Genomic DNA, 26649 nt, shown 5'->3' on the forward strand with positions numbered 1-26649 from the left:
GCGCACGTCGCTGCGTCATCATCGCGGCGACGGCGCGACACGTCACCGCGGAGGGAATTCCGCTGGGATTTTGATCTCATGGTTAGTACAACCATGAGATCAAAATCCGCCAGAGGATTTATCCGCGGAAACGGTCCCCCGGACCGTTTCCGCGGATCGATCCTCTCGTGTGTACTAGGCCTTAGACTTGGCTTGGATACACACGGTCACACATATGTTGCTCGGAAATTCCGATGGTCACGAATGCGAAGACGTACAACACTACGACGAGCCGAGAAAAAGTACAATGATTCCGAGCATGCATCAAATTGGTTCCGACCTAGTGGACTTTTGTGCGTCCGAAATGGCTACACACAATCAGAATTTTCATACAAGAACCTTTGTTTTCTGAAAAATTGAGAACCTGCTCTCAAACATTTGTTGTCGGAAATTTCGACAGCAAACATCCGAAGGAGCCTACGCACAGTCGGAATATCTGACCAAAAGCTCACATCGAACATTTGTTGTCGGAAATTCTGATCGTGTGCATTAGGTTCCTCCAGAGCCCTGGTGTTGCTTTATGTGCCGCTCAGGCTCGCTGATGTGGGGAATGTATGTGGTCTCCTCCACCTCTGCTGCAAGGAGTGCTGGCAAGGGACAGAGCCTGTCCTGGCTCTTAGTTATAGCTCAAAGGAGAAGAAAGAGGTGATCCCTAATGCTGCACACTCATGTAGTCCTACGGTGGTGATGAGAGTGACAACCTCAGCCTGGACTCAAACCAGGCCATAGCCCTTTAGAGCTTGACAGGGGTTCCCTGAGTAATGAGTAATTTCTGGCTCCCAGGTAAGTTCCTACTGATCTAAAAGAGGTGGATTCTTCCCATTAACCACAGATGTAAGGGGCATCCTTCCCCTGGCCATCACACTTATTGATTCTGAGCTGTAGTTATAGTAATTTATTTCAAGGGTCCTATGTGTCAAAAAGGTTGTTTTAAAGAGATTAAGAAAAATTCTGCACTTACTAAATCAATGATTTTTAGGTGCCGACTCACTGTGACCTTTGTACTAGAAATTTGCTTTCTCCTGGGGTCTAAAGATCACGTTGGAAAGGTCAGTTAGGAATTCTGTAAGGTTATAAAGAAGATTTAGTCAATTCTTCAATAAATGTCGTAGCTATAAATGTCTTTTAACAAAGCAGCCTCTTCTCTGAACATTTGTTTAGTTCTATCTCAGTTACAAACACTGAATAAATATTTGGGGAGCTGAAAAGACAACGCAATGTGCAAAGATCAGAAACCAATGTGATTTCATCTTTTAATGCAAATTTATTGCACTACAACTATATCCAGTGGCCAATGGTTACTGTACTCTATATATAATCATTGCACTCTGTATTACCCAATTCCACAAGAGAATCTAAGACTTCAGATTAATTTATCAAAAAATGACAAATTTACATGTATCACATCCTTGTAGGAGTTGGGATACCCCATCCCTGCACAGCCAGACACACCGAATTTTCACAAACACCCAGAGTCAGAGAACAGTCCATGACTTTGTTTTTGTTATTCATTAGAGGGTTATTAACTTGGATAGGGATGGAGGGTTATGGGATACCCACTTGAGTGCAACAACTTCATTGACAACTTCCTATATACATCTTTATACAGGCTCTTCTCCTCTTTCCTCCTGCACACAAACTTGCTTACTTTCGCCGAATCACTCTTGGGATGATCTGACAAGCTCCCAGTCAGATTTAGCAATAGCCCATTACGGGCGGGAACCTTGCAGTTCCTTTAGACTGGGTTCACACCTATGCGAATTGGATGCAGGTTTCCTCATCGCGGCTCACTTTGCATACAATGAAGCACGAAACATAATGTCAATACATTTTTAGAGCCTTTTGTTTGATGTGTTGGGCCAACAACGGGACACGTCACCCACCAGCATCCATGGCTTGGTGTTCTCGAAGGGGTCAGCATTGTAAAAGGTGGGGGTTAAAGTGCTTAAACCTCTATTTTAATGATACATTTTATGGAGAAAAAACAGTCAACGTGCTTTAGGGGGCTTCAGGATGAGCATTTGAATTCTCCCTCTCAAAGCTCTGGAAACTTCTTCTAGAGAAGGAATATGCAATTAGCAGACCTCCAGCTGTTGCAAAAGTCCCATCATTCCTCTGCCTCTGGGTGTCATGATTGTGGCTGTCATAGTCTTGCTATGCCTCATGGGACTTGTAGTTCTGCAACAGCTAGAGGTCCGCTAATTGCATATCCCTGGTCTAGAGTCAAGGGGAAGCAGTCAACCTCCCATCCTGTGAAATCTTGAACAGACCAGACCAAACAATCACTGCTCCCTCGACTACAGAAGGAGTCAAAAGCTAAATTTACCTATCATCCTACTCTAGGAGGGTGTTAGGCCTCGTACACACGATAGGTTAACCAGAGGACAACGGTCTGATGGACCGTTATCATCGCTCAAAACCGATCGTGTGTGGGCCCCATAGGTTATTTAACCATCGGTTAAAAAAAGCCAACTTGCTTTAAATTTAACTGATGGATTCCTAACCGATAGGACAAAACCGATCGTTAGTAGGCACAACCATCGGTTAAAAATCCACGCATGCTCAGAATCAAGTCGACGCATGCTTGGAAGCATTGAACTTCGTTTTTTTTCAGCACGTCGTTGTGTTTTAGGTCACCGCGTTCTGACACGATCGTTTTTTTAACCTATGGTGTGTAGGCACGACAGACCATCAGTCAGCTTCATCGGTTAACCAATGAAAACGGTCCATCGGTCCGTTCTCAGCGGATGGACCGATCGTGTGTACGTGGCTTCACATGTAATAGGAGAATAGTTTGCAATGTTCCTCACACTTTGATAAGCAGCCTATAGACACCCAACCTGGTATTTGCAAAAAAAAGATTTTGATTATCCAATGCCTACGGTTTGGGCTTATAGTGTTTTTATTTTTTTGTGGGGGTAATGACAATTGCTATTGTTCCCTTACCCAGAAGATAAGCAGCATTGTAAGTCTCAGCGTACTCAGAGAACACTCTTCTCCTTCCCCTTCCTCCCCTGGTGTGATAATGAGTATTTATGTTTATGTGATGGTCCTCTAATGTCTCCTTGGGCACCTATGTAGATTCTACAAAGAGATGTATAAAATACAATGAGAAAAATATGGGAAAATTGTAAAATATGGAAAAATTTTAAAGTCTGCATTTAAAATCCAGGCAAACATTAGAATAATATTGGCAGCCAAAAAAATACAGTATGGCTTTGCTAGAAGAAAACCGTCATTCTCGCCATCCCCCACACCTTAAATCAAAGCACAATTGGACTTCATGTGTAAAAAGATGAATCTGTTATTAGGTAGTATACAGGGACAGCCGCCTATGTAATGAAATGCACCCTGCCAGGTTTCAGCTCATGTATAAATGTACCTCATTATAACTCATGAATTATTTACAAGCAGCCTTTGATGCAGCACAATGTGTTTTCGTAGCATATCACCCATTACCAAACACATTGTTGTAGCTTGAACGTCTTCATTTTATGTGAAAGGTGACCAGTCATTAAAGAAAGGAATACTTCCATAAAAAATTCTGGAGCCAAATCTTTAAACACAAGGTGTTCCTGGAAATTTGGGACAGTTGGCAGCTTGGTATGGCAAGTAAGTAGTAAAGAACAGTTTGCTGGTGTGACAGGTGGATGTTAAAGCTGCATTCTTCGCATAGTGAGAGCATGGTGTCGAACATATCCTGTTACACAAATGTAACCTTATGCTGAGTCCCTCAAATTGCACGGTACCATGCATGGTATGCGTGTTAGAGAACATTCACTGCTACACATCCAGCTGCAGTCAGTAAAGAATTCCAAAGTGTAAAGGTTCCCCCTGATCAATGGTCTTAAAAAAAGATGAAAAAAGTCACAACTTGTATCATTAGGTATGTTACAAAAGTCCATCCAGTTCAACCAATAATAATGTTGGCTGAACAATAATGTTGGTGGAACGGATCTACAAAATATTATTATTATTCTTTATGATTTATATAGTGCCAACAGTTTACGTAGTGCTCTACAAATATAGGGAAATGGTACAGTTACAATACAATCCAATACAAGAGGATTCAGAAGGCCCTGCTCATGAAAGCTTACAATCTAAAAGGAAAGGCAACTGATCCAAAAGGTAACCACTATGGGGATGAGTTGATGGAAAATGTAAAAGCAAAGCTCAGTTGTTAGGTGCAGGCAGGCTAGGTTTCCCCGAAGACATTAATTTTTGAGGGCTCCCCTAAGGTCAGACAGAGTAAAGCCATAGATGGTGCAATTTCCTTTCCTGCAAACCCGGGTTGCAAGCAAGAAAATTGCTTGATTTCCCATCAACACAGCCAGTGTTGATGGGGGATCCCTCATGGGGGGACTATTGGGTTCTCCCAGCAGTGGGGGGACATAAAGTGCCAGGAGAATATATAATGATTATTGCTAACAGCTATAAAATCTGACATGCTTGTTGCACCCAAGTCGATAACTAACCAATAGCGTGAAACGCGTAGGCTATCATCCCTATTTTTTGCTGTGATTTGTAGTGCTATTTTTATCCTTTTTAATAACAAAGACAACCATCAAGGTGCGGCTGTCCATTTATCTCCTCTATCACTTAATGGGTACCCAAGTGATTGTATCCGAATGATGGATCAACTTGGGTACAATCGGCCTGCTCATACATGGTTCAAATCCTGGCCAATCCCTGCTGAAAGAAATTAATGAAAAATGTCCGGCTTAAGAGATAGGTTTGGTGTAGGGATATATTGAGGTAAGGAGTTCCAACGAGTCCTAGAGGCTAGCATTGGAGATGGTGATTTTAAGAACCTAGAATGCAGGTCATGGGGGGAATGAAGAGGACGGGTTTGGGTGATATTTTGACATGAGGCAGTGTTGTAGATGACTTTGTTGGGTGAGCTGAAGCCAGTGGAGGGATTAGCAAAAAGGAGTGGTGTACAATGAGTGGTTCATAAGTGGATGAGTCTGGCAGCAGCATTCATGATAGACTAAAGTGGAGATGTTTAGAGGTAGAACGAGGAGGAAGTTGCAGTAGTCAAGGTGACAGACAAGTAAGTGGATTAATAGCTTGGCAGTTGACGGTGCTAGAGTTGGTATCTAGAGTTAATGCACTGGTCCTACAGACTCTTGTCAAACAGGATAGGGATGATCCATAATCTGAGTAGAACAACAAAGTGGAGAGGTAGGGAGCAACAAACTAAATTAAGTAGTAATGTTTTAATGCCAACACATGTTTGCACTTAATAGAACGATGGAGGAGAATCAGCTTGTGATAAGCCTGAAGAGAAGACAGGATCAAACAACTCTCCATGGCAGCGATGGGGCTTTGTTCGCAGAAGAAATCCATCCTGAAGCCTAACTGAAAGGTGGAAAGACAACACGGCTTTCATTGATAATTGCTGGAATGGGGGGTATCCTGCAATGTCTACGGGGCTAAGTAGAGATGTTTACATTCCCACCGCCGGTTCAACCTTGTTACCGGATCCAATCACCATTCATAAAAGAAAAAGGCCGCCACATAGTGTAAAACCATCAACTATGGGTTTTATTGTAAAAGGTAGAACACTTACATCAATGATGATATAAACAGGAGAGATTAGGTATGTGATCACAAATACATCCAAGAAGCGCAGTACCGCAGAGTCAGTCCAGTCTACCTGACCCGGTTTCGTTCAATAGACAACGCGACTTTTATTGCTAATTGCTGGAATGGGAGGTATCCTGCAATGTCTACAGGGCTCAGTAGAGACACTCTTCTGGGTTAGAGAGGGATGGCAAGTGTTAAGATTTTTTTCTTTTACTTATGCAAATTTTTGACAAATTAGATTAAATTCTTTTTTTTGCTATCATGTCAAATAATTCTGCTCAAAAGCTCCTAATCCCATACTTGAATAGTGTCCCATACCTATTAAACTGGTTTTATTCGAATATGTATGATTTTTCCCAAACTAAATCTACATTCGATGTTAAAGTTTTATTGACTTGAGAAAAAAATGTCATCCTACTCCTTAAAATGTTTATCACTTCATTTGAAATGAACATTGATTTGACCCAAGTAATCAATAAAAAATTTAACAATTTTTGTTAAAAATTTTAGTTTTCAAATGAAATGATATTGGTGTAAGGCCAGCTTTATAGAGTGACAGCAAAATCTCCAGGATGGACTTTTTCCACAGGGAGCTGTTGAATCACCTCTTCAGGCTTATGACAAGCTGATTCTCCTCTATCGTTCTTGTGAGTGCAATAATATGTAATTGTAAAAGCTCACAATGTTTATTACTGCACTTAGGTCATTGCACCCTTTCTCTCCACTTTCCTAATCAATGATTTAAAGCAGGGGTCTCCAAACTCTCTAAAGAAAGGGCCAGTTTGCTGTCCTTCAGACTTTAGGGGAGTGCCCAGTGGGAGTAAACAATGCTAGATCTTTAGTATTAGGGGAAGAAATAGTTGGTGTCAGTGGGAGGAATAGTGCCTCATTTTTGTTGTCAGAAGGAATTATGCCACATTGTTGGTGTCAGTGGAAGGTATAGTCAAAGAGAGTAATGTCACCAGCACACCAGGATCTCCAAAAATGGGTCCAAAACTTTAATCAGCGATCACATAATTAAAGCAGAAAGCAACGTTTCGGAGCCACGCCTGCGTGGTGTGTCACATGTCTGATAAAGGGGACCTGCGTGGTTCCGAAACGTTGCTTTCTGCTGTAATCATCTGATCGCTGATTAAAGTTTTGAACCAATTTTTGGAGATCCTGGTGTGCTGTTGACATTACTCTCTTTGACTATACACAGTTCCAGCCGGTGCTCGCTTCAGCACCCATTTATAAATACAGCCATCTTTACAGGAATGTGTGTGTTGGGAATATTGCATTGAAAGTGGAAGGAATAGTACCCCATTGTTGGTGTCAGTGGTAAAAATGTTGCCCCATTGTTGATGTAAGTCACAGACATAATTCCCCAAGGGCTGGATAAAGGTAAGAAAAAGGCTGCATCTGGCCCCAGGGCCGCAGTTTGGATAAAGCCCTGTACACACGATCGGTTTGTGCGATGAAAACAGACCGATGGACTGTTTTCATCGGACAAACCGATCGTGTGTGGGCCCCATCGGTTTGTTTTCCATCGGTGAAAAAAAATAGAACATGTTTTAAATTTTTCCTATGGATAAAAAAACAATAGAAAAAAACAATCGTCTGTGTGGAAGTCCATCGGTCAAAAATCCACGCATGCTCAGAATCAAGTCGACGCATGCTCAGAAGCATTGAACTTCATTTTTTTCAGCACGTCGTAGTGTTTTACGTCACCGAGTTTTGGCACGGTCAGATTTTTGACTGATGGTGTGTAGGCAACACTGATGAAAGTCAGCTTCATCGGATATCCGACGAAAAAATCCATCGGACTAGATTCCATCAGATATCCGATCGTGTGTACGAGGCTTAAGACTTTAATTGTACAGTGCTTGAGCAAATTTCAACCACTTTTCGCAGGCCAAATTAAAAAAGAGAGGGTGTAACATTTTCAACTTAATTTTTTTCATAAGTTTGATCTTATTTTGATTCTAATTTGCATACAAAAAAGCCCCAAGCATTGGTATGGCAAATCAAAGAAAAATACTTTTAAATGTGGTCAAAGAGACCACAAAGTTGGTGTGTGTGTGTGTATAGCCAGCATTCAAGTGACGTTAAAGTATACATCAACCCAAAAGCATTTTCTAGTTTTGGATAGAGTGGAGAAGCATTAGAACCCCTGTTGAGATTTTATTGTTATCTTGCATTCACTTTCTATCCTACTGACAAGCAGGCAGGAGGTGAGGGAAAATCTGCATCAGGAACAAAGACAGAATAAATATCTGCCAGGGTGTCTAGCCTTCCCTTACTCTACCAAAGAAAAGCATCTTTATTTGCCTCTGTGTTGATGCTGGAGAGTTCCATTTAGTTGCTTTCTGGTAAAACATTGACAGCAGGACAGGAAGCAGGACAGCAGTAAAAACCCAATGAGAGTTCTCATCCTCCCCCACCCTATCCAAAACTAGAAAAAATAAGGTTTTGGCGTGGCGTGCACCTTAAGACCAGGCTGGGTCATTACTCCTTTGGGTACCATAAATGACCAAGCAAATTGATTGGGCAAATTAGACAACCTGTCAGAGCACTATTGCTCCCCTTATCATTAGCAGCACTGGAAGCTTCTGGCAGAGGCATTCTCTTCCTACCCCTTCCTATAACCATTTTCATTACTAGAAGCATTCATTTGAGCTGCCTTTGACAGTGCTGGCCAATGGTGGTACCCAATGGCAGTCAAGTAGTTTACAAATATCTGTCCTTAGGGATATAAAGGCATTTTAATACAAACCTGTTCTTAACTATGGAAATATTAGGTGCAGTCCTAATCCATATTATGTGTGTATATTCGAAAATTGTGCAAGTATGCAAAAAGTAAGTAAAACACATTGACTGTGCAAAATTAAATAAAGTGCTATGGGAAAACAGTAATGAATTAATATCAATACAATTCATAAATTAAATCATTAAAAAAGCCCATATATGTGAAATGGCATTGTGAATAAATAACCCAGAAGGGAAAAAACAGTCCAAAAAGGTGAAATGAAATCACAAGTGTTTAGGTAGAAATCAATGTTGAAATTGAAGATATAATCGACCTCTGAAGGTAAAGCCACCATCCAGTAAGAAATCACTATAGATTGTGAATCCACCACCGATTTAAAAAATTGGATACTCTTACCGGACTCAGTGGACCCCATGCCAGAGGCACGGAGTCAAACAGGCATGGCACTGGGAACGTGATCACTCTCAGGAAACAACATGTGAGGTTCAACCTTGTCACCGGACCCAATAATGGACTCCACTATTCATTTAAAAAAAGACTGCCACATCAACTATGGGTTTTATTGTAAAAGGTAGAACACTTACATCAATGATGATATAAACAGGCTAGATAAGGTATGTGATCACAAATACATCCAAGAAGCGCAGTACCGTGAAGCCAGTCCAGTCTTCCTGACCAGTTTTGTTCAATAGAACATCATCTTAACCATGCAGAGCAAAGCTGCACAGTTGCTAAGTGGTTAGCGCTTCTGCCGGACATTACTGGGGTTGTCAGATTGAATCCCAGCCATGGCACTACTTGCCTGGAGTTTGCATGTTCTCCCTGTGTCTGTGTGGTGCTCCACTACAAAGACATGCTAGTAGGTTAATTTGCACCTGTCTAAACTGGTCCTAGTATGTGTATGAGAGATAGGGACCTTAGATTGTAAGCTGCTTGAGGGCAGGAACTGATGTGAATGTACAGTATATGTAAAGTGCTACATAATTTGTTGGGTTCGTCTTAATATCCCCCAACCTTTCATTTACTGCCCCTCCATTCTATTTATTTCCCAGGAGTGAGGAATTTGTGGCACTAAGCACCAGCGCTGTCACATAAGAGGAAGGAGAGTGAGTCACGTACTCCTCCTTAACCTCATTCTGTTCCGAAACTGAACAGAGTGTCAAGGGATTGAAGAAAAGGTACAAGTATGTGCTGCTTTTGTCCTGCATGGACAAAGCATGGGTTTGCTCTAAACTGCTTACAGACATGAACAGGAAAAGGGTCTAACAAAAAAACTTTCTACACAAAATGCAATCTCATGCAAGGTGAATATGGCAAAATTGTCCATGGAAAAAGGAGGGGAAGATGCTGGACTAACTAAGGAGAAACAATAGCAACTGGCTAGAAAATCCATCCAAGTCAATCCATTTCCCCTGAAGTAGGCTGAGCTACGGAGCAAGGACCAGGGATTGTATGTAGGCACCTTATTCCCCAATACAAGTCTTTCCCTGTCTTTTATTTTATTTTGTTTGCTTTCCATTTGCATTCCCTTTAAACCCTGCAGAGCCCCATGTGATTACTGGGTTTTCAGGACATACATAATATCCCAGACATTCATTGACCAGCAGGAATATAAATTCGGTTAGATACGTTATCTTATGCCTAATTCAGGAAATTGACTTAATCAGACAAAAGCTACGTCAATCAGTGAGTGAAGTGCGTCTGATGATGATTTTATCATGGCTGGAGAACAGGTTAATGATTATAGAGCTGATTGCACCAGGCCTATCATGAAGTCATTGCACATCAAAAGGAAGCCCCCCTAGGGTATACCATAAGGCTGTGTATACATGCCTGGACTAGGTCACCCAACTCAAGTCAGGTGCCGAGACTGTGAACATATGTCCCAACTGGGTCACCCTACTCAAGTCAGGTGCCGAGTCTGTGAACATATGTCTCAACTGGGTCACCCTACTCAAGTCAGGTGCCGAGTCTGTGAACATATGTCTCATCTGGGTCACCCTACTCAAGTCAGGTGCCATTGGCTCTATTGTTATGGCAAAGTGTAGACAAATGTAAGGCTGATCAACACCATAGCCAGGTAAACATACTCCTTCAATAAGATTCTGAAGATTGTTGGCCATCTACTGCAACAATTTCAATATCATGGGTTGGGTTCAAGCTTATGCAATATTGTACTGAAATCACTATGTTTTGATTTTATTTATTGTGAGTTTAAAGTGGGCATAGTATCAGATATATGTTTTATGTTAAAGTGGAGTTTCGCAGATTTTTTTTCTTTTTAAAAGTCAGCAGCTACAAATACTTCAGCTGCTGACTTTTAAAATAAGGACACTTACAATGCACAGGCTTGCAAGGATTCTTGGTCTTCCACAGTTTCGGTGGTGGCACCGACTCTGGTTTCACCTCCCTCTTGATGGAACGTTTGTCTGTTGACTATGGAAAGAAGTCCAAGCTTGAATTCGCCATCTACCCAGCTCCTCAAGTTTCCACAGCTGTGGTTGAGCCCTACAACGCCATCCTCACCACCCACACCATGGAGCACTTAGACTGTGCTTTTATGGTGTACAACGAAGCCATTTATGACATCTACTGCAGAAACCTGGACATTGAACGCCCAAACTACATTAACCTGAATCGGTAGATCAGTCAGTTTGTATCATCCATCACCGCTTCCCTCAGATTTGATGGAGCTCTGAATGTGGACTTGACAGAGTTCCAGACCAACTTGGTGCCCTACCCCCGTATTCACTTCCCCCTGGCCACCTATGCCCCTGTAATCTTTGTAGAGAAAGCTTACCATGAGCAGCTCTCTGTGTCTGAGATCACTAATTCTTGCTTCGAGCTATGCAACCAGATGGTGAAATGTGATCCCATACATGGTAAATACATGGCATGCTGCCTGCTGTACTGTGGTGCCAAAAGATGTCAACGCTGCTATCGCTGCCATCAAGACCAAGCGCTCTATCCAGTTTGTGGACTGGTGCCCAACAGGATTCAAGGTTGGTATCAACTACCAGCCACCAACAGCAGTTCCTGGTGGACATGTGGCTAAGGTGCAGCGCGCCGTGTGCATGTTGAGCAACACCACAGCCATTGCCGAGGCCTGGGCTCACCTGGACCACAAGTTTGATCTGATGTATGCCAAGCGTGGCTTTGTGCACTGGTACGTGGGTGAGGGTATGGAAGAAGGAGAGTTCTCTGAGGCTCTGGAGGATATGGCCGCCCTGGAGAAGGATTACGAAGAGGTTGGGATAGACTCCTACGAAGATGAGGAAGAAGGAGAGGAATGAAGTGTCTTTCTACTGTTGAAATCTTAAGGTGCAATTCCCCTGTCCTCCGTCACTTTGCAACAATAAAAAAAATAAAAATAAGGACACTTACCTGTCCAGGGCGCCTGTGATGTTGGCACCCAAAGCCGATCTGTCCCTCGGCTCTTGGGTGGAGGTGCCGCCATCTTCGGTAAGGGAATCAGGAAGTGAAGCCTTGTGGCTTCACAGCCTGGTTCCCTAGTGCGCATGCGCGACTCTGATCTGTCCTTTCAGCCTCAAATCCAATCACTGTCCAAATCGTGCAGACTCTGAAACATCTCCAAAATACGCCCCTTTCTGTTTACACCACTAAGCAACTTATTCGCTCGCCTTATTGTAACTCATCATTATCCAACCTGTCCACAAGCTATCCCCTCTTCAGTCTATCATGAATGCCGCTGCCAGACTCATCCACCTTACCAACCGTTCAGTGTCCGCCACTCCTCTCTGCCAATCCCTCCACTGGCTTCCCATTGCCCAACAAATACAATTCAAAACACTAACAATAACATATAAAGCCATTTACAATTCTGCTCTGAGCTACATCACCAATCTTATCTCCAAATATCACCCAAACTGTCCTCTCCGCTCCTCCCAAGACCTTCCGTTCTCTAGCTCCCTTGTCTCCTCCAATGCTCATATACAGGACTTCTCCAGAGCATCTCCCATCCTCTGGAACTCAATCTGTCTGATTATCTCCTACACTGTCCACTTTAAGGCGATCCCTGAAAACCCATCTCTTCGTGGAGGCCAGTCCTGCTTCCAACTAACAACCGAATCTTCTACTTCCCTCATCAGTTCAAGAGGAAGTAAACCCTCTAAAACATTTCCTAAAAACAAAAAACCCTGCAAGAGAAAGGCATAATGAGCTAGTATGCATATCATACTAGCTCATTATATATTACTTACCTGAGATCGAAGCCCCTGGGTGACCTCCATCACCGCCATGATACTCGGAGTGACTTCTGGGTATCGCTGCTCTGGCGCTGTGAGTGGTCGGAGCAGCAATGAAGTCACTCCCGCGGGGGTGCCGCCACTAACGGCATGATCGCCGTTAGAAGCGGCACGCTCAGTACACATGCACCGTAGACATCGGTGCCGGTATTTTCTGCAAATATCTCCTAAACCTTTTAGGTTTGGGAGATATTTGTTGCACCTACAGGTAAGCCTTAATCTAGGCTTACCTGTTGGTTAAAGTGGTTGTAATGAGTTTACAGCCACTTTCATCCCTCACAATTCCTTCTTTTGTTTCACCAGCCCCCTTCCTAAGCTCGCAGGAGCAGGGCCCTTCCAACCCTCTTGTTTTAAATTGTGCTGTTGGTGTATTGTCTCGCTTTATATTGTAAAAACGTTTGGCTCTATATAAATCCTGTATAATAATAATTATGTGGTGGCCTGTGACTTCGTACTCCTGTCCACCTATACACCTGTCCACCCATACCCTGTACTCCTGTCCACCCATACCCTGTACTCCTGTCCACCCATACCCTGTACTCCTGTCCACCCATACCCTGTACTCCTGTCCACCCATACCACAGTCTGTGGTTGGGTGGGTTAAAGCTGGACATTACATGGAAAGGGGGGGGGGGGGGTAAAGCAAAGCATTGGTTTGCTTTAAACATATTATTACACGTGATCTGTCTAAACTTGTCCTAATCATCAATGTTCAAAAGGGCCAAGATTGGTCTGTGTATCACCTGCCTAGACTTTTGTTGCTATTGGCTGGCCGAGACTCATGTACACAACATTATCTATGCGTCTATGACTTCTGTTAGTTACTGTGATCTTTAACAGATTTGTAGGATAAGCCTGGAGCGTCACTGTCAGTGATCAAATTAGTCTGCATTTTCCACATTATCTTCATTATCTTCCTTATGTGATCTAAAGACAGGCAGCTTCTCACTTCTACACACAAACCAATCTATGGCTAGCTTTACTCTGAAAAGTCAAATATCTGCCCGGTTGTAGATCGTATGGTTCACACAGCTCTTTTTTCTTCCAAGTCATATGATCTCTAAATTTTGTGACGTATCAGCAGACAGATTTAATCTTTATACCTATTATTTTTTGCATAGTTCCCGGTAGTTCTTGTTATTATGTCTGCATGTTTTCAGACAAGCTAGCTTTCCAGGAATAAACATTTCCAGTACAATAATTAGATAGATAAACCAATATTCTATTGCACGCAATGCAAATTTAATCTGTACAATTTGTAGTCGGAACAGAAAGAAAACTTAAGAAAGTGTCCATGTAAAGTCATTGGATTGGTTGCAAAATCCTGTCAACTTTCCTAATTTTCTGCTGTCTCACAGTAAGAAAAAGTTGAGCTGCGTTCTACAATTGATCATGTTGGATGGGATGTAAGTTGTGTAAGTACATTAGGGGAAAAATCATTTTGGCAGTCTGGACTCTGTCTAACCAAAATGTTAGGAGTCCCTCAGGGGTCCATTTTGCCAGATCTTCTTTCTTTAGGGTTCTCTGTTGGCCATACTGATGCAGATCTTCCTTCTTCAGTGTTCCATGTTGGCCACAAAGTTGCAGATCTTCCCTCTTCAGGATCTCATGTTGGGAACAAAGATGCAGGTCTTCTTTCTTCAGGATTCCATACTGGCCACTTAGATGCAGATCTTTTTTCTTCAAGATTCTGTTCTGTGTTGGCCACACAGATGCAGATCTTCCTTCTTTAGGATTCCAGGGTGGACACAAAGATACAGATCGTCCTTCTCTGGGATTTCATGTTGACCACAGAGAGACAGATCTTCTTTCTTCGGGATTACAATCCATGTTGGCCACATAGATGCAGATCTTCCTTCTTCAAGATTCTGTGTTGGCCACAAAGATGCAGATCTTCCTTCTTCAAGATTTTGTGTTGGCCACACAGATGCAGATCTTCCTTCTTTAGGATTCCATGGTGGACACAAAGCTACAGATCGTCCTTCTTCAGGATTTCATGTTGACCACATAGAGACAGATCTTCTTTCTTCGGGATTCCATGTTGGCAACATAGATGCAGATATTCTTTCTTCAAGATTCTGTGTTGGCCACAAAGATGCAGATCTTCCTTTTCAGGATACTGTGTTGGCCACACAGATGCAGATCTTTCTTATTCGGGGTTCCATTTTGGCCACCAAGATGCAGATCTATCTTCTTCAGGATTCTGTGTTGGCAACACAGATGCAGATCTTCCTTCTTCATGATTCCAGGTTGGACACAAAGATGCAGATCTTCCTTCTTCAGGATTCCATACTGGCCACACAGAAGCAGATGTTCCTTCTTTAGGATTCCATGGTGGACACAAAGATACAGATCGTCCTTCAGGATTTCATGTTGACCACAGACAGACGGATCATCTTCCTTCAGGATTCAATGTTGGCAACATAGATGCAGATCTTCCTTCTTCAAGATTCTGTGTTGGCCACGGAGATGTAAATCTTCCTTCTTCAGGAATATGTGTTGGCCACACAGATGCAGATCTTCCTTCTTCAGCATTCTATTTTGGCCACACAAATGCAGATCTTCCTTCTTCAGGATTTCATGTTGGGCACACAGATGCAGATCTTCCTTCTTCAGGATTCCATGTTAGCCACAAAGATGTAGAGCTATCTTCTTCAGGATTCTGTTTTGGCCCACAGATGCAGATTTTCCTTTTCCAGGTTGCCATGGTGGCCACACAGATGCAGATCCTCCTTCTTCAGGATTTCATCTTGACCAGAGAGATGCAGCTCTTCTTTTCGCAGAATACAGTGTTGGCTGTAAAAATGCAGATTTTCCTTCTTTGGGATTTTGTGATTACCACAGATCCTTCTCAATTAGTCCATGTTGGTCACAAAGATACAGATGTTCCTATTTCAGGAGTCCACGATGGCCACAGATCCGCCTTATTGCTTTCAGAGTCACTGACCTGAATGTATATGCAGTGAGTGTCAGAACTATTGATCTTAAGATTGATCTTAAGATCTCCAAAATTGGGTCCAAAACTTTAATCACATGGTAGCAAAAAATAAAAGTGACGTTTTGGAGCCACGCAGGACCCCTTTATCAAGCATGTGACTGCCTGATGAAAGGGTCCTGCGTGGCTCGGAAACGTCGCTTTTATTTTTTTATACTATGGGGCAGATTAAGGTAGATTTGGTCGGGCGTAGCGTATCTCAGATACACTACGCCGCCGTAAGTTAGAGCACCAGGTCCTGTATTCACAAAGAACTTGCGCTGTAACTGGACCGGCGTAAGCCCGCCTAATTCAAAATAGGCTGGTTGGGGGCGTGTTCTATGCAAAATACTAGTGACCCCACGTATTTGACGTTTCTAATGAACGGCGCATGCGCCGTCTGTGGACGTATACCAGTGTGCATGCTCCAAATGAGGTCGGCAAATCGTCAATGCTTCGACGTGAACGTAAATTACGGCCAGCCCCATTCACGAACGAGTTACGCACGCGACGTAAAATTTGAAAAATTTGACGCGGTTCCGACGTCCATACTTAACATTGGTTGCGCCATCTTTTTGGTGGTTTATCTTTATGCCTGAAAACCCCTTACGTAAACGGCGTATCTTTACTGCGACTGCCGGGCGTACGTTTGTGAATAGGCATATCTAGCTGATTTACATATTCTAGGCGTAAATCAGCGTACACGCCCCTAGTGGCCAGCGTAAATATGCAGTTAAGATACGACGCCGTAGGAGACTTACGCCGGTCTTATCTTAGCAACATTTAAGAGTATCTCAGTTTGAGCATACGTTTAAAGTTGCGACCGCGCGGAGTCTTACAACGGTGTATCTACTGAAACCCCCCTTTGTGAGTCTTTCTGAATCTGGCCCTATGTGATTAAAGTTTTGGACCCAGTTTTGGAGATCCCGGTGTGCTGGTGACACTTCCTTCTCGTGATTGCAGTCGGTTCCAGCCGTTGGTAATTTCAGCGCCTAATCTAAGATACAGCCATTTGTGCAGGAACGTGTGCGTTGGAAGTATTGCAATAGATACTATTGATCTGACTGATTGTCTCAAACGAGTAAAACCATTTGTTTTGTTTTGGGTTGAACAAGAGAAATCATTACCATTATTCCTAATCCTCTCATGAAATATACAATATAACACTTATAAGCACCATATCATCAAAGTGAAAATCCTAGCATGTGATAAATTAATGTGATAAAAGCTTTGATGCCTATCTTCCAAAGTGCCAAATTAGCAGCATCAAATATTCTCCACCAAATTGCAATCAAAGCTGTCAGGAAAGCTGTCAGGATTCTAGCAGCTCTGCAAATGGCTCAAAAAATGGTAGTAGTCATTCATAGTGTTTTTATAAAGCCTGCCAAATGCCTGGCAAGCATCTAACAAGTGGTGTGCTCACATCCCATAAACATGGCCCCAATTACTGTATGTTAACTCAGCCTTCCCCAGTACTGCACACTAAGTTTTATTGATGCAACACAATCCAAAGCCAAAGATTTTTGTCTGCTCTTGTATGCCGGCTTACATTATCAAGTTTTGGTATTGGCTTATCAAAAATGCTCCTCCGATGCCAAATCATGACATCCGCATGATGTCTTTAAAGATATTCCTGATATGTGCCTGCTGTAGCATGTACTTGTATGAGAAAGTATCCTATTCTCTTTGTATTGCTTCCTTTATGTGAAATCCCTGGTGTTCCTGCCAGTCAGGGGCGTTGCTAGGTGGCAAAAAGACCAGGGGCTTCAGCCCAAAGCCGGAACCGGGGGGGGGGGGGGGGTAAGGCGGTTTTCGGGGTGGCGGAATTAGAGGTGTTGTATGTGGAGTAGCGTTTTTTTGGGGCTGGGCGGTGGAGGTTGTGTGACTTACCAGTGCCCATCAATGCTGACCTACCTGCACTGACCTACCTACATTGACCTACCTGCACTGACCTATCTGACCTACATACACTGACCAGTGACCTGCATGACCTAACACACACTGACCTACTGACAATGGCATAGATACACACACACACTGACTTACCTGAGCTCAGCCGTGGTGTCAGTCACTCGTCACTGTCAGAGAGGAGAGGAACTGCCATGCCGAGGAGGAGAGGAGCTACCGAGCCGAGGAGCAGAGGGAGGAGAGCCGCCCACCCGAGCAGGGATATTGTTCGGTGGCTGCATTTTGAAATTCCCGCCTTCTGGATACTCTGCAGGCTATGATGGACGCACCACGTCACACGTCCCATGGTCCTCCTGGATTGGCGCTGCAGGCTCCAGGAGTCGGGACCTATGGCACTCGGCCGAATTCGGCCAAACTCATCCTCCTTGACCAGTGCCCCAAATAGCAAGCGGCTTGCTATGGGGACACTGGTGCGTGCTTGCTCCCGAGCTCTGCTCTATGCATCCATAAGCCCCCCGCTCTCTACTCATTGGCTCAATGGCTGTGATTGACAGCAGTGCGAGCCAATGGCTTCTGCTGCCGTCTCAACCAATAAAAGGAGGGAGACACGGGACAGCCAAGGCTCCCTTGCACATCGCCAAGAGGAGCTCACATAAGTATTAGGATGACTGTGGAGGGAGCAGCACACAGACTTTTTTTTTTTACCTTCTTGCATAGAATAATACATGAAGGTAAAAAACCTTCAGCCTTTACAACCACTTTAACCACCTCCCACCCTCTCTATAGTCAAATGACAGCGGGCTGGCTCCCCTCTTGTTTTAGCAAGACGTCAGTTATTACTGCTCCAGTCTGAACGCTCTCACGCGCCTGCGGGGGTGTGCAATGCGGTGATCACGGGGGCACTATGACCCTGGGATGCGGTGCGAACCCAATCTCGGTAAAGAGCTTATGGTGCGGCTTTTTACCCATGTGATCAGCTGTGTCCAATCACAGCCAATCACATGTAAACACGGAAGTGCTGGGAATCGGCTCTCCTCGCCTCACACTGACAGAGTGGAATGCTGATAAACGGCATATCCTCGCAGGGGAAACCTGTGCAGGTAATCAGGGCACTGATCATCAGTGATGCCCCAGCAGTGATGCCAATCAGTGACCATCTGTGATACCAATCTCTGCCCATCAGTAATGCCAATCTGTGCCATCAGTGATGCCAGTCAGTGCCCATCAGTGATGCCAATCTCTGAACATCAGTGATGCCAGTCAGTGGCTGCTCATCAGTGCCGCCTATCATTGTCCATAAATGTCACCTATCAGTGCCGAATATTAGTGCCTCCTCATCAGTGCCCTTCAGTACCGTCTCCTCAGTGCCCATAAGTGCTGCCTCATCAATGGCTATCAGTGCAGCCTCATAAGCGCACATCAGTGATGCCAGTCAGTGACCCTTTGTGATGCCAATCTCTGCCCGTCAGTAATGCCAATCTTTGCCCATCAGTGATGCCAACCTGTGCCCATCAGTGATGCCAGTCAGTGCTGCCTTTCAGTGCCTGCTCATCAGTGCCGCCTATCATTGCATTTGCAGAGTGCACAGTCTATTTGCCTTCAGTAAATCAACCTCATAGTACCGAGCGCCATGTACACCTGCAGGGAAGAGGCGGTGACCCCCCTGTCACCTTCACATGACTTTGGGATGTTTGGGTCTGTACAGTGCTCATCCCCCAACCCAAAGACGCCTGTCAGGGACAAGTAAACAGAGGTGTTTATACAGCAGGTATTGAATAATGTGGAGCAGACAGACAGCTGCCTGAGATCGGGCCGCTGAGATAAAGCTGAGTGCCAGGCAGATCTAAAGGGAAACACCTTTAAAAAGTGGATCTCCATTGTATCTGAGCGCCACAAACCTAAAACACTGCTTTGAATATTAAAAACAAATTAAATAAACTCCCCCATCCTTCCATATCGCCGTGATTTATTTTGTTGAGAAATGGGCAATTTAATAGTTAGTAATAGTTAAGTTATTATTAGTTAGTTATTTCAAATTTTCAGATTTTCGTTCTTATTTTCGGATATTCATTCTTTTGAATTTTTATTCTTATTTTTGGATTTTCGGATTTCCAAATTTCCAAAATATTAAATTTTTGATTTTTAATTTACGAATATTCAGAAAAATTTGTTAAACCGGTTTTCGTTAATTCGGATATTTCCGAATGAACAGATTAGTTGAAATTCATTAAAAACCGAATTAGGAACTAAACAAATTGCACATGTCTAATACAGGCATTTTCTATAGAGCAAACAAATTACACCGCACTTTACATATCGTACATTGACATAAGTCGATGAAGAGAAAATGAATACCCATCAGCCCCTGATGTAAAGGATTACTCACGTGCACATAATGGCCAATTTAGACAGGAGCCAGTTAACCAACCAGCATGTCTTTGGAGTGTAGAAGGTAACCCGGGGGGACAAACAATTTTCAGCTTTCAGCGCTGTCGCATTTTGAATGACAATTCCGCTGTCATACAACACTATACCCAATTTTTTTTTTTATCATTTTTGTTCCCACAAAAAGAGCTTTCTTTTGGTGGTATTTGATCACTGCTGGGGTTTTTATTTTTTTCTTTGTTTCTGTTATAAAATGTGGTAAATACCATATATACTCGAGTATAATCCGACCTGAATATAAGCCGAGGTATCCAATTTTACCACCAAAAAATGGGAAAACGTATTGACTCGAGTATAAGCCTAGGGAGAGAAATGCAGCAGCTACTATAAGCGGAAAAGAGGGTCAACAATGCCCATTTGCAGCTTCACTGTGCCCAATGCAACTTCACTGTGTCCATTGCAACTTCACTGTGCCCATTGCAACCTCACTCTGCCCAACCTCAATGTGCCCATCGCAACCTCACTGTGCCAACCTCACTGTGCCCAACCTCACTGTGCCCATTGCAACCTCAATGTGCCAACCTCACTGTGCCCATTGCCACCTCACTGTGCCAACCTCACTTTGCCCATCCTCACTGTGCCAACCTCACTGTGCCCACTGCAACCTCACTGTGCCAACCTCACTGTGCCTATTGCAACCTCACTGTGCCCAACCTCACTGTGCCCATCCTCACTATGCCAATTGCAGCCTCACTGTGCCCGAGTCAGTGTACCTGAAACTATTGACAGGCTGCGGGCTTCCATTCAATTGTTTAAAAGTCGCGGCCTCCTCCTGGTCCCTTCCGTGATAGGCGACCAGGTGGAGATTGCAACAATGGACGCCCACAGCCTGTCAATAATTTCAGGTACACCGTCTCGAGTATAAGCCAAGGGGGGTATTTTTAGCCTTAAAAAAGGGCTGAAAAACTTGGTTTCTACTCGAGTATATATGGTAAGTACGTTTTCTCCTTCACTGATGGGCACTGATGAGGTGGCACTGATAAGGTGACACTGATTGGCACTGATGAGGTGGCACCAATGAGTTGGCAATGATGGGCACTAATAGGAGGCAGTGATGGGCACTGATATGTGGCACTGGTATGCAGAACTTATGGGCATTGATAGGTGCACTGATGGGTACTTATGGGTGGCACAGAGGGACATTGTTCCAAATCAGGGACAGTCCCTCGAAATCAGAGACAGTTGTAAGGTATGCAATACATGTTAACATGTGAATACCGTGCATTAAACATTCACTTTCCACAACTCACCAGAAGTGATTGTTTATTGTAAGTCCAGGAATCAGACTTTGGCGGCTGAAGGTTCCAGATGATGACACAACTCCTAATGGACTCCAGCAGGCCCATTCTGTCTCTATTACAATTATTGATCCCTGCTTGTAGGGGCTGAAACCCTCATTTAAATCACAATACCAGCCAGCTGACCTTAAACAAAGACACCGCCCTCTTCACACTGTCCCTTTTCATATAATCCAGTTTCACCTGTGGCTGGCTGATACATGGAATACACAAATTATACATATCAGGGATGGACAAGTTGGGGCTCGCCAGCTTCCGGGGAGCGACGTCCTGACTTGTACATGAACAGCAGGTCGGCACTGATAATACCTACCACTTATCTGGGGGGTAGGTGATTCATTCTAGGAGATCCTATGGATACCTGAGCATGAGAAGGTTCATTACATAAACTCTTCATTTGGCCAGGCTTGGATGTTTATGCATTAGCAAGTCCCCTCTGGTATCCAATGTTCATTTTGGCAGCAAATTTCGATATACACGATCGGATTTCCATCGAACAAATCTGTGTAATTTTGTGCGAAGGGCGTTGGTCGTGAACTTGTTCTGCATACAGGCGGCAATATTTTTTGTCAGCCAACATACACAAAACCACATGTTTTTTCTGCTCTTTAGCGCCACCCTTTGGTTAACTTCTGCTAAGGTTGTGCTATGGTCAGCATTGGTTCGGAGCATGCGTGTTTGTACTTCGGATTTTCGTCACACGATCGGATAATCCGACAAGACACATTTGTTGTCGGACAGTTTTAAAGCATGCTATCCAACATTTGTTGTCAGAAATTCCGACAATAATTGTCCAATGGAGCATAGAAACGGTCGGATTTTCCGATAAAACCCCTGCCATCACACATTTGTTGTCGGATAATCTGACAAGACACATTTGTTGACTGATGCCGCGTACACAAGACCGTTTTTCGGGTTGTAAAAAATGTCATTTTTAATGGTCTAGAAAAAACAACGTTTTTTTTCAACCTGATTGTTAAAACGGCTTTGCCTACACACGATCGTGAATAAAAAATTCTCTAGCAAAGCGCGGTGACGTACAACACGTACGACGGCACTATAAAGGGGAAGTTCCATGCGGATGACGCCACCCTTGGGGCTGCTTTTGCTGATTCCGTGTTAGTAAAAGACGATTCGCGCTTTTCAGTCTGTTACAGCGTGATGAATGTGCTTACTCCATTACGATCGCTAGTTTTACCAGAACGAGCGCTCCCATCTCATAACTTGCTTCTGAGCATTCGCGTTTTTTTTCACGTCGTTAAAGCCCACACACGACTGTTTTTTATGACGTTAAAAAGGACAACATTAAAAACATTGGGTTAGATTCAGAAAGCTGCGCCCATTCTTACGGCGGCGCAGCGTATCGTATTTACGCTGCGCCGCCATAAGTTTGAGAGGCAAGTGCTGTATTCACAAAGCACTTGCCTCCTAATTTACGGCGGCGTATCGTAAATGGGGCCGGCGTAAGCGCGTGTCATTCAAATGATGATGAGGGGGCGTGTTTTATTTAAATTAAGGTTGACCCAGCGTATTTTACGTTTTTTACAAACGGCGCATGCGCCGTTCGTGAAAGAATCCCAGTGCGCATGCTCGAAATTCCAACGCAAATCGTCATTGCTTTCGACGTGAACGTAAATTACGTCCAACCCTATTCGCGAACGACTTATGCAAACGACGTAAAAAATTCAAATTTCGAAGCGGGAACGAAGTCCATACTTAACATTGGCTGCGACACCTAATAGCAGGAGCAACCTTATGTCGAAAAAGCCTAACATAAACAACGTAAATAAATTGCGCCAGGCGTACGTACGTTTGTGAAATGGCGTATCTAGGTAATTTGCATATTCTACGCCGAAAACAACGGAAGCGCCCCTAGCGGCCAGCGTCAGTATTGCACCCTAAGATACGACGGCGTAGGAGACTTACGCCGCTCGTATCTCAGCCTAATTTAAGCGTATCTGGTTTCCAGAATACGCTTAAATTTACGACGGCGTAGATTCAGAGTTACGACGGCGTATCTACTGATATGCCCGTCGTAACTCTACCTGAATCTAGCCCCTTGTGAAAAATTAGAGCATGTTCTAAATTTTTAATGCCCATTTTTTACATCGTGAAAAATGCTCTGGAGCCCACACACGATCGTTTTTAATGACATTAAAAAAAGACATAATTTTTTACAACCCAAAAAACGGTCGTGTGTACGCGGCATGACAGTTTTAAACCATGCTATCCAACATTTGTTGTCGGAAATTCCGACAACAATTGTCCGATGGAGCGTACAAACGGTCGGATTTTCCGTGAAAACCCTTCCATCACACATTTGTTGTCGGATAATCTGATCGTGTGTACGGGCCTTTAGTATTTTGACTAAAATGCCATTTTAGTTTTAGTAGTTTTTTTAGTCATCTCAGTTGTTTTAGTTTTAATTGTATTTTAGTCGACTAAAATAGTATTCATTTAGTTGACTAAAATGTCGACGAAATTAACAGTGCTGGTACCGAATCCTTTTCTGGAGCAAACAATAGCAATTGGCTACAAAAAAAATATATTTTGCACAATTGATTCTGACCAAGGTGTATCTGCTGGTGATCATGAGACCATTTCCTGATCTGACCATAATCAGCCAGATTAGGCAAATGACCTCTTGTCTTCAGGTACCCCTAGAATGTACAGTATGCATCACACAGAACAATGGAAGTGTGCTTTTATTCATTATATAATATTTGCACAAGACCTGTCTGGGTATAGTGTATAGCTCCAACACAATGACAGCACACCCGACCAACACATGGGGGGAGGGGAGGCGATTACAGCCAGAGATTATAAGCACATAATAGAAGCTGTAAAAACCTGACCTGGGTGTTTTCTTTCTCACTTTTTATTTATGTTATTTTATTATTCATTGTTCTTCCTCGAGTTTACATGCAGTACTGAAAAAAATTTGCATTACAAAAAAAATGTATTCATATCTTTTAAATAATATTAATACATAATGCAGAATTGTAACATTTTTTAAATAATGAGAATAATCACCATCTTAATATTCATATAGCACTAGATTCTGCTCCACTTGACATAGATCACATTTATTTGTATACACTGTATGTATTTAATAATTTATTTTTCATAATTAAAAAAAAAAAAAATTGCACTTAACACTGTATATAAATAAATTAAAGTGATATTAAAGCTTCAATTTAAAAAAATAAAAATAAAATAACAAACATGTCATACTTACCTCCACTGTGCAATTCGTTTTGCACTGTGCAGTCCGATCCTCCTATTTTGGTGTTCCCCAGCAGCTCTCGCAGCTTCTTACCGCATTAGATATACATACTTCATATTACCATCGCACACATTCCTGGGTGAGCTTTCACATTAGGGTGCTGTAGCAACAACCAGCTGGAAACTGGTACGAATACTGGTAGATATTTGCCAGCACACCATGGAACGACATGAAGCTCTCTCCAGAGGGGGTTACTTTTGGGGGCGCACTCCCGTGTCATACAGTCGGCGTCCACAGACCTGTATCTTCTTCTTTAAGAGGCTCCTCTGTCCTCCACTCATTTCCTGTATTAATGGCACCTGTTTGAACTTGTTATCAGTATAAAAGACACCTGTCCACAACCTCAGTCAGGCCTCGTGCACACGACCGAGTTTCTCGGCAAAAACCAGCAAGAAACTTGCTGGGATTTTTTTTTTTTGCCGAGGAAACTGGTCGTGTGTACATTTTTCGACGAGGAAACTGTCGAGGATCCCGTCGAGCCAAAAAGAGAGCATGTCTTCTTTTTCCTCGACGGGAATGGAGAAACTTGCCTTGTCGAGTTCCGCGACAGCCTAACAAGGAACTCGACGAGGAAAACGATGAGTTTCGCCTGTCGAGTTCCTCGGTTGTGTGTACGACGCTTCACACTCCAAACTCCACTATGGTGAAGACCAAAGAGCTGTCGAAGGACACCAGAAAGAAAATTGTAGACCTGCACCAGGCTGGGAAGACTAAATCTGCAATAGGCAAGCAGCTTGGTGTGAAGAAATCAACAGTGGGAGCAATAATTAGAAAATGGAAGACATACAAGACCACTGATAATCTCCCTTGATCTGGGGCTCCATGCAAGATCTCGCCCTGTGGGGTCAAAATGATCACAAGAACGGTGAGCAAAAATCCCAGAACCACACGGGGGGACCTAGTGAATGACCTGCAAAGAGCTGGGACCAACGTAACAAAGGCTACCATCAGTATCACTACGCCGCCAGGGACTCAGATCCTGCAGTGCCAGACATGTCCCCCTGATTAAGCCAGTACATGTCCGGGCCCATCTGAGGTTTGCTAGAGAGCATTTGGATGATCCAGAAGAGGATTGGGAGAATGTCATATGGTCAGATGAAACCAAAGTAGAACTGTTTGGTAGAAACACAACTCATCATGTTTGGAGGAGAAAGAATGCTGAGAACACCATACCTACTGTGAAGCATGGGGGTGGCAACATCATGCTTTGGGGCTGTTTCTCTGCAAAGGGAACAGGACGACTGATCTGTGTACATGAAAGAATGAATGGGGTCATGTATCATGAGATTTTGAGTGCAAACCTCTTCCCAACAGCAAGGGCATTGAAGACGAAACGTGGCTGGGTCTTTCAGCATGACAATGATCCCAAACACACCGCCCAGGCAACGAAGGAGTGGCTTCGTAAGAAGCAGTTCAAGATCCTGGAGTGGCCTAGCCAGTCTCCAGATCTCAACCCCATAGAAAATCTTTGGAGGGAGTTGAAAGTCTGTGTTGCCCAGCGAAAGCCCCAAAACATCACTGCTCTAGAGGAGATCTGCGTGGAGGAATGGGGCCAACATACCAGCAACAGTGTGTGACAACCTTGTGAAGACTTACAGAAAACATTTGACCTCTGTCATTGCCAACAAAGGATAGATAACAAAGTATTGAGATGAACTTTTGATATCGACCAAATACTTATTTTCCACCATAATTTGCAAATAAATTCTTTCCAATTCAGACAATGTGACTGTCTGGATTTGTTTCCACATTTTGTTTCTCATAGTTTAGGTATACCTATGGTGACAATTACAGGCCTCTCTCATCTTTGTAAGTGGGAGAACTTTCACAATTGGTGGCTGACTAAATACTTTTTTGCCCCACTGTGTATATATATATATATATATATATATATATATATATATATATATATATAAAATATACATACTGTAAATAAATATATACTGTATTGTGTATTGTGCATAAAATATTGGTTCCTCATTATGCCTTAGCACTCTTGAGCACATTATGCAGAATGATTTATTGCACATTATGTTAATTTGCCAAAACATGTTTAATGCGCAAAATATTACAGGTTAAAATATGTGATGACACAT

At 43.2% G+C, this 26649-nt stretch overlaps 1 pseudogene; it reads left to right on the top strand.

Annotated features, from left to right (window-relative positions):
• Positions 1-800: 800 nt before the first annotated feature.
• LOC120944449 lies at positions 801-11713 on the top strand (annotated as a pseudogene).
• The last annotated feature ends 14936 nt before the right edge of the window (positions 11714-26649 follow it).

Source organism: Rana temporaria, chromosome 6 (genome assembly GCF_905171775.1).
Source record: "Rana temporaria chromosome 6, aRanTem1.1, whole genome shotgun sequence".
In the NCBI taxonomy this organism is placed as follows: Eukaryota; Metazoa; Chordata; class Amphibia; order Anura; family Ranidae; genus Rana; species Rana temporaria.